This window comes from Eucalyptus grandis, chromosome 3 (assembly GCF_016545825.1).
Source record: "Eucalyptus grandis isolate ANBG69807.140 chromosome 3, ASM1654582v1, whole genome shotgun sequence".
Classification (NCBI taxonomy): Eukaryota; Viridiplantae; Streptophyta; class Magnoliopsida; order Myrtales; family Myrtaceae; genus Eucalyptus; species Eucalyptus grandis.
In genome coordinates, this window is record NC_052614.1 from 5,621,331 (window position 1) to 5,629,236 (window position 7,906).

A 7,906-nucleotide genomic window follows, 5' to 3' on the forward strand; every position below is an offset into this window, starting at 1 on the left:
CCACACCATCATATAACCATCGAGACTTACCTTATCTCAGATCCTCCCTGCAGGTCAGCACAGTTCATATCACAACCATATATGCAGTAATAACACTCGATCTAATGGAGCATCTCAAATCACATCTCTGTCAATCCCCACATCTTAGTCAATCATATATTCCAATTGACCACTGTCACACAGGCACGACCTATCATGCATTTCAATTGATTACAGTCACCCAGGTATGATCTAACCGTCACACAGTGGATCTAACCATCACATAGCGAGTTTATCCGTCACACAGCGGATCTACCCAGCACATAGCCAACCTAACTGTCACACAGCGAGCTCATCCGTCACATAGTGGATTTAACTGACACACGGTGGATCTATCCCTCACACAGTGGATTTATCTGTCACGTAGCTAGGTGTCGTCACGCTTCATCGAGCACGACAACGTCTACTTCAAGACGACTTTCCACAGAAAAGCATCGTTCACCCGACACACAGTGGGAGATGAATTCTCTTAACCAGCACACAATTATCCACTCTCGGCCAAGGACATTGTGCCTCACACTTAAATTCCTCAATTAAAATAATGTCCTAGCCTATTTTCTTTGTGTTAAAAATACCCGATAAAAATAATTGTGTGGGAACACGGTTGGTCTTAGCCAAAATACAATATTTTCACTTTTGAAAATCCCACTAATTTCCACAGTCCAAAAACACATTTTTGGCACTGTAAACCGACGCTCGGTAATTTTCTAATTAATTACCGAAATTAATTAATTTTGGGATAAATACTCAAAATCACAAATCACACTCAAATTACACAAAATAGCAATCAATTAATTAAATCAACCACACCAGTCACCACTATCCCGATCTAATTTCTAGGAATTAATTAATTAATTAATTATGAAAATTAATTATTAAATACCATTAAATAGCACTTAGGCCAGAAAAAGCCTAATTAAATAAGAAACGGGCCTAGAAAATTTTCGAACCACTCTAGATAAATCTTGCTTGTATAGGCCCTAATTGCACTAAACTAATCCTAACATGCAAAAGTCGGCTAATTAATTCACTAATCCATTCTAACTATCCACATAATCTATACTTAGTCTAAACTAATCAACCATTAAACGTCATTAGCTTACTAAGTAGAGTTTAGTGCATAAACTCACCAGTTTAACGCAAAAACCGGTTCACCGCAACAGTGGCCGATAAACTTCAAAGTGGCGGCGCCAACGGGGACCAAACCAGGGCCGAAATCGGCCACACAAGCCCACAGCGGGGCTGCCTGTTCTGGATTTGAACGTGGCTGAACGGGCACAGCTGAACGGTAGGGGGATTCCGTGGGTGGTGGTGCGGGCTCGGCTTGACGGGACTAGCTGCGGGCTTGTGGACGCAGGAAGGACGTGCGGTTGCTTCGGCGGGATTGTACGCTGCAGCAAGTTGAAGACACGATCTCAGTGGAGGAAGCTCGCAGGACGTGCTAGCGCGAAGGCCCGCAGTCCACGAGCTGCTGAAGTTGACCAGCGAGGTGGCAAGGGCAAAGCAGCAAAGAAGCAAAGAAGCAGCATCAACGAAGCTGCTGGAGGGCATGGGCGGTGAAGATTGAGGCAGCTGGCAACGGCTGAGAGAGAAAAGAAATGGAGATGCAGTTTGGCGGGGGCAGAGGAGAAGAAACCGTGAGAGGAGGGGGGCGGGGGGGCGTTGGGGTCTTCGACCAACAGAAGAACAAAGAAAAAGCAGAAAGAGAGGAGGGATAAAGGAGAGAGAGAGAATGGTCGGCCAAGGGGGAGATGAGTGAGAGAGGGATAAGATTGTGCCCACCAAAGTCAAAGAAATAAAAGAGGGAGAAGAAAGACCAGGCTCGGTCGGCTGAGAGAGGGAGAGCGTGAGTGACGTACGGAGAGAGAGACGAGAGACGCGAGAGAGAGAGGGAACCGAAGGAAGGGGGAAGAAAATTAAATCCAAAACATTCTATTCTCATCCAAACTTGGTCCACAACTTTATACACCAATTTGCCCCCAAAATTTACATGCTAAAATAATTGATCTCAATTGCTTTCTTTCGCACTAAAATTCTCCCAAATAACAAGTCTTGGTTAACAAAAAGGCAATTTCCTTCAATTCCAAATTCCATTTCATTTTTAGAATCGATTTACGAAGCAGTGGTGAGGTCCATTTTTGATGAAGAAAAAGCCACACCACTTCCTTTCACCAAGTAGTTCACACCAGAGCCAAATTTCCTTCAAATTGGCCAATCTGAATTTTTGTTCGTTTTTCGAATCATCTTAATAGATTTTCCGTAAAAATCCCAAACTTGCTGAAAATTCCTCGAAATGTGAGTTGACGTTCCTAAAATAATTCGTGACATGACAGAACTTTCAATTTATGAAATCGAGTTCAAATTCGCAATTAAATTCAATTAGACGTGATTTTTGCGTGACCTAACCTACTTTGGGTAGCTTTTAGGAATTTTTAGTGCAATTAACCCATGGTCGATTTTCTTCGAGCCACAATGAACCTCTTCGACACATTGGTGACTCTCAGTGATCGTGAAAATCTCGAGATTTCAAATACGGACACAGGGTACCAAAATGACAGAAAAATCCATCTAGTGCTGATCGCCGAGAATTTTGCAATTTGGTGGAATCACTCACATTTAGCCACACATCTCAGTCAAACCAACCTATCTCTGATCTCCAATTGATCTTTACTATGCTATAATGATCTCTGTAGATGAGCACGGTCGACTAGTTGATTCCTGGTCGAATTCTCAAATCTATTGCATTAAAATCTCTTAACGGGTTCGTCTGATAGGCTAGTTATCTCATGAGTGGCCATCTCAAAGAAAAGCACTATGGTCATGTCAATGAAAGGCCCAACTTATCCAACTGAAATCGGGAGAAGTACATTATCAGTGCCATAAGTTGTGTACGGTGCTCATTTTGGTGCCAAAAGTTTCCATCGAATCACTTAAGTGCCAAATCGGAGAAAAAATGATCACTTTGGTGCCACCGGCGAGAGATTCCAGCCAAAATGATTACGTGACTTTTATATTTAAAAAAAAAAAAAAAAAAAGAATCAACATGGCTTGAGAAACGACGTCGTTTTCCGTCCCCTTAAGAAAACAACATCATTTTGTCATGCTAAGTGGATGGCCTCACAAAAATGACGCCGCACAACTCATTTTGGAAATTTTTTTGTTATTATTATTTGGAGATTGAAATTAGGGTTCTGATCCTTGTCAGCCGCCGACCTAGCTCGCTCGGCCACCGTCACTCGGCTGTTGACCTAGCTCGCTCGGCCGCAGTCGCTTGGCGACGTGAGGTTCGCACTGAGCGAGATCACGGCCTTCAACTTGGCTACCGAGTGAGCGTCATCGTGGCCGGGGTCGGGGTCGGGTCGAGGTCAAGGCTGCAGCCGCCAAGCGTGGGGGCCATCAAGGATAGTGATTGGCCCATCACTGGCAAAGGCGGAGTTGAGGTGGAAGAGCGCAAGGTCGACGAGCAGGCCAAGCTCCTCAAGGAGGTACCCGGCAATGTCGTCGTGGTTGAGGTCGACGCTAGTGACAGTGTGGACGCCGGGGTCGTCGGGAGCAGGAGAGCACAACACGTTGGAGTAGCCGCAAACGTCGGGCGCACCCGGTTAGCGGTGAAGTTGTTGGGGTCGAGAGGATGGCACGCCGGGGCCTGGAGAGCGACGTAGGCATTGCGGAGGCACGGGTTCTCGAAGGAGGCGGAGGGGTCGATGACAAGCGGCTCGCCGGTCACTAAACTCGTCGAGGTAGCGGAGGAGGTGGCGGTGCTTGGCAGCGCCATAGGCGGCGGCGGCGGAGAGCACGGCAAGGGAGGAGAAGAGGATGAAGAGGGAGGCGGTGGTTGAGATTATCCGGCAGATTTAGGGTTTAGGGTTTTGAATTGGGGGAGAGACACCAAACGGCGTCGTTTTGTTGTCTAAATGCTGACTGTACTCTCCGACAAGCCACATCAACTTCAAAATTAATATAAAAAAAACGTCACGTCGGATTTCCGGCCAACTAGATCGGAGTTGGCACCAAAGTGAGCGTTTTTCAAAAAATTTGGCACTTAAGTAATTTGACAGAAACTTTTGACACCAAAGTGAGCGTCGTACACAACTTATGACACTGATAGTGTACTTCTCCCACCGAAATAAGAACTAAATTGTCAGCATGTCACATCAATAGCAAAGCTCTTGCTTTGCCTTCAGTAATAATAGGAATGATTATCTCACCTTCTCAAAGTCATCATCACACAAGCACATAGGCAATTCTCACAAAAAATCACATACTCATGAGGCAAAAAGAAAAACATGCAATGTCTCAGAATCATGCGCTAATGTCATTTCATAGACCAAACATAATCAAATATCACCCTCATGTACATTTCATGCATATGTGTCTAGATTATAACGATCGTTTAGGGCCATAGCGAACCCAAGGATTGGTGGTCTTCTAGCATAATTAGGCATTGTCTTGTCCCATCGGGCACTATATCGTCCCACATATGCATCATCTTAGGACGGCATTCCAGTTGAGGAGCTTTGTCTCGAAATCCATTTGCAAATGGCATCCTGTTGACATAGGGGCCTCCAAATTAATCAAGCATCATCTCGCCTAATCATACGCATCAAGATGGTTCCATCATGCCATATAATCATATACATCAGGTATTTAAGTGATCATACTTTAATCATGCATTCACCTAAGTAATCCTACTTTTGTCTCATAACAAATTGTAACATAACATCACCTAATACTTTATTAATTATCCTTCCCCCCCAACATGATCTTACGTATATGTACTTATTACCCATGATTAGTGAATGCCATGGTTCCTTATTATTACCCATCCGAAGGATTGTATAAGCAACCATCCAATTTAAAGTTATCATTCTACAAATACCAAACCATTTTGAATTCATAACCTAGAGAATACTCATTGCACCAAAGTAGGATATTGGATGTTAACATAACATACTACTATAACACATTGCGTATTAATTTATCGCGTTACTATAACACGTCACATGTTAACACATCACGTTACTATAACACATCACATATTAACGTATCAAATTACTATAACACATCACATAATAGCGTATCACATTACTATAACACATCACATATTAACGTATCACAATACTATAACACATCACATTACTATAGTACACAATAACCTAACATACTATGATAGCTTATTGAGTATTATAATAACCTATTACGATAACCTATCGAATATTGGGATAGCCTATCGGATATTAAGATAACCTATCATGATAACTATCAGATGTCAAGATAGTCTATCATGATAGCCTATCGGAAGATAACCTATTACAATAGCCTATCAGATATTAAAATAACCTATCATGATAACCTATTTATTAATTAAACTAACTACCACCTATCCTTAATCTAATGCTAAGCTTGGTCCTTAGTGCAATAAAAACCCTAAATGCGGGTTAGAAGACCACTCACTTTTGGGACCTAAATCAGATACTCATGATAGCGATGGAGGGCTCACAGTGGCAGTAGTGAAGCGTGGTAATGGCGACCACGAGGTGTGGTAGTGAGGCAAGCTAAATGGCAACGACGGTGGCTAGTTGGTTGCCCACATAGCCCATAGCAAGGGTGTGGATGGCGATCCCAACACGGTGAGGCTTGTGGCAACGACACAGGTGGACGGCAGTTGAACAGCGGACAGTGAGGGGCGACAACCATGAGATCCAAGAGGGAAATTAGGAAATTGAGATAGCATGAGGTGAGGTGGAGTGGGGGAGGGGTTCGGTTGCAAGGGAAATGGAGAGGGATTGAGGGAAAAATAGAGTGAGAGAAAATTAGAGAGAGATGAAGAGAGAGGGAAGGATAGCGAGAGCTAGGGAGGAGAGAGAGAGAAAGATGAGCTCTTGTCCAAGCTCAATGGATGGCCAAGATGAGACCTACTCTCCAAGTCAAGAATGAATGGCCAAGATGGCTTCTTGCAAAGCTTTCTCTCCAAGGTTCATTTAATGCACCATCATGCATAAGCTAGAAATAGGGTATACAAGCTAGGGATGATGTCACTCTCTCTCCTCCACTCCCTTGGGTGCCCCTCATCTACTTCATGCACAAGGTTTTTGTTTTATTAGGCTAGAAGGGCTGGTTGGTAATTTCACTAAGCCTTTCTACTATTCAAGCACATAGGCCTAATAAATGTGCAGCCCACAAAGACCAAAAAAGGGCTTGGATGACCCATGGACCATCTTGGGCCATCCAAGCAGGGGTGTAGGGCCCATTGGGCCTATTGGACCCACTGGTGAGCTTGGGCCAACGTGGGTCCTCCTTCACAGTCTATTTCCACTTTTTTGAATTTTTGTGCTTCACCGATGAAAAATCAAGTTTTCTCCCCAAAGTGGCCTTCTTAGTATTTTCGTGATCTATCAATCCTCAATGTAATCTCGCTTTGAAGATTGACCACCGTTGTAATCCCATTCCGAAAATTGGGGTCAGATCAAGGATGTCACATATGCCGTAGCTGATTTTCTTACATAGTACCATTGTATTCAAGCTGAAGACATCGGGAGCAAAAATTACACACAACTGCTCTCGTGGTTATTGTATTTCGACGGTTTGTCTACGTCTACCACATCAAGAGTAGAAATTTCGATTGTGTCATCGAGGGGGCACATAGCGAAATTCTAGTTAGGGTTTGACTTTAAATATTCCAATAACCAAGCCAAATATGAGGCACTTATAGTCGGCCTCTACTTGTTGGCTGACATGGGTGTGCAATTAATCACAGTGATGGGTGATTCACAGCTAGTGATAAAACAATTGAAAGGGGAATACTAATGTCTTAATGAAAAGATTATGGAACACTATCACAAGGCAAAAGAATTGCTAACTAGATTCCTTGATTCAGAGTTGGTACACATACTGCGATATCAGAATGTGGAAGCTAATAAGCTTGCTCGGATGGCATCTGGCCATCACATCTTGAAATAGTTGGCCTACACTTTAATAAATGTAATGAAGGCATTGCCACCTATGTCCAACTGGGTATGGCCGCGGAAGCTACAATAAAAGGAGTCGGTTAGGATTTAAGGATACCGATAATAGAGTATTTGAAGAATCCTCAATCTCAAGAGAAGGGACTAAGAAAGCAAGCGCTAAAATGCGTACTCTTGGGAGAGGAGTTATATCCGCATACTGTGAAAGGAGTATTGTTGACATGTTTAGATAAAGTAGAAGTAATGTTGGTAATGACCAAAGTCCATGAAGGGATTTGTGGAGCCCATCAAGCAAGCATTAAAATGAAATCGTTACTGAGATGTCACGGTTATTTTTGGCCCGCGATGACCCAAGATTGTATAAATTACGCAAGAGGATGTAGACCTTGCCAAGTGCACGTCCCAATCTAGCATGTCCCGGCCACTTTGTTACAATCTATAGTGAAGTCATGGCCTTTCAAGGTATAGGCAATAGATATTATTGGGAAAGTACACCCACCATCAAGTAAGAAACATTCATTCATAATTCTGGCTACTGATTACTTCACCAAATGAGTGGAAATAGTATCATACAAGAGCATAACTCGGGCACTGTCTTTACGGGTACCGAAGTCCTCAACTTTGTAGAGTTAAGAGGACTAAACATGGCACACTCAACACCATACTATACACAAACTAATGGGCAAGTCGAAGTGTCACACCCTGATCCTCCGAGCACGTGCCCATCCCTCCTTGGTCGATTAAATTGCAACGTCTCAAGACGCGTCGCCGACCCATTTGATTTTAATACGCATGCAGAAGTAAATAATTAATCCCCAGACAATAAGACAATGAGATAGAAAAGTAGGGCCATACTTTTTAAATCGATTTGCACAACTTTTACAAATGATCTGGTTTATAAA

At 43.2% G+C, this 7,906-nt stretch overlaps 1 pseudogene; it reads left to right on the forward strand.

The window, feature by feature from the left end:
* LOC120291586 overlaps positions 1–3,701 on the forward strand; it is a 7,786-nt pseudogene extending 4,085 nt beyond the window's left edge.
* The last annotated feature ends 4,205 nt before the right edge of the window (positions 3,702–7,906 follow it).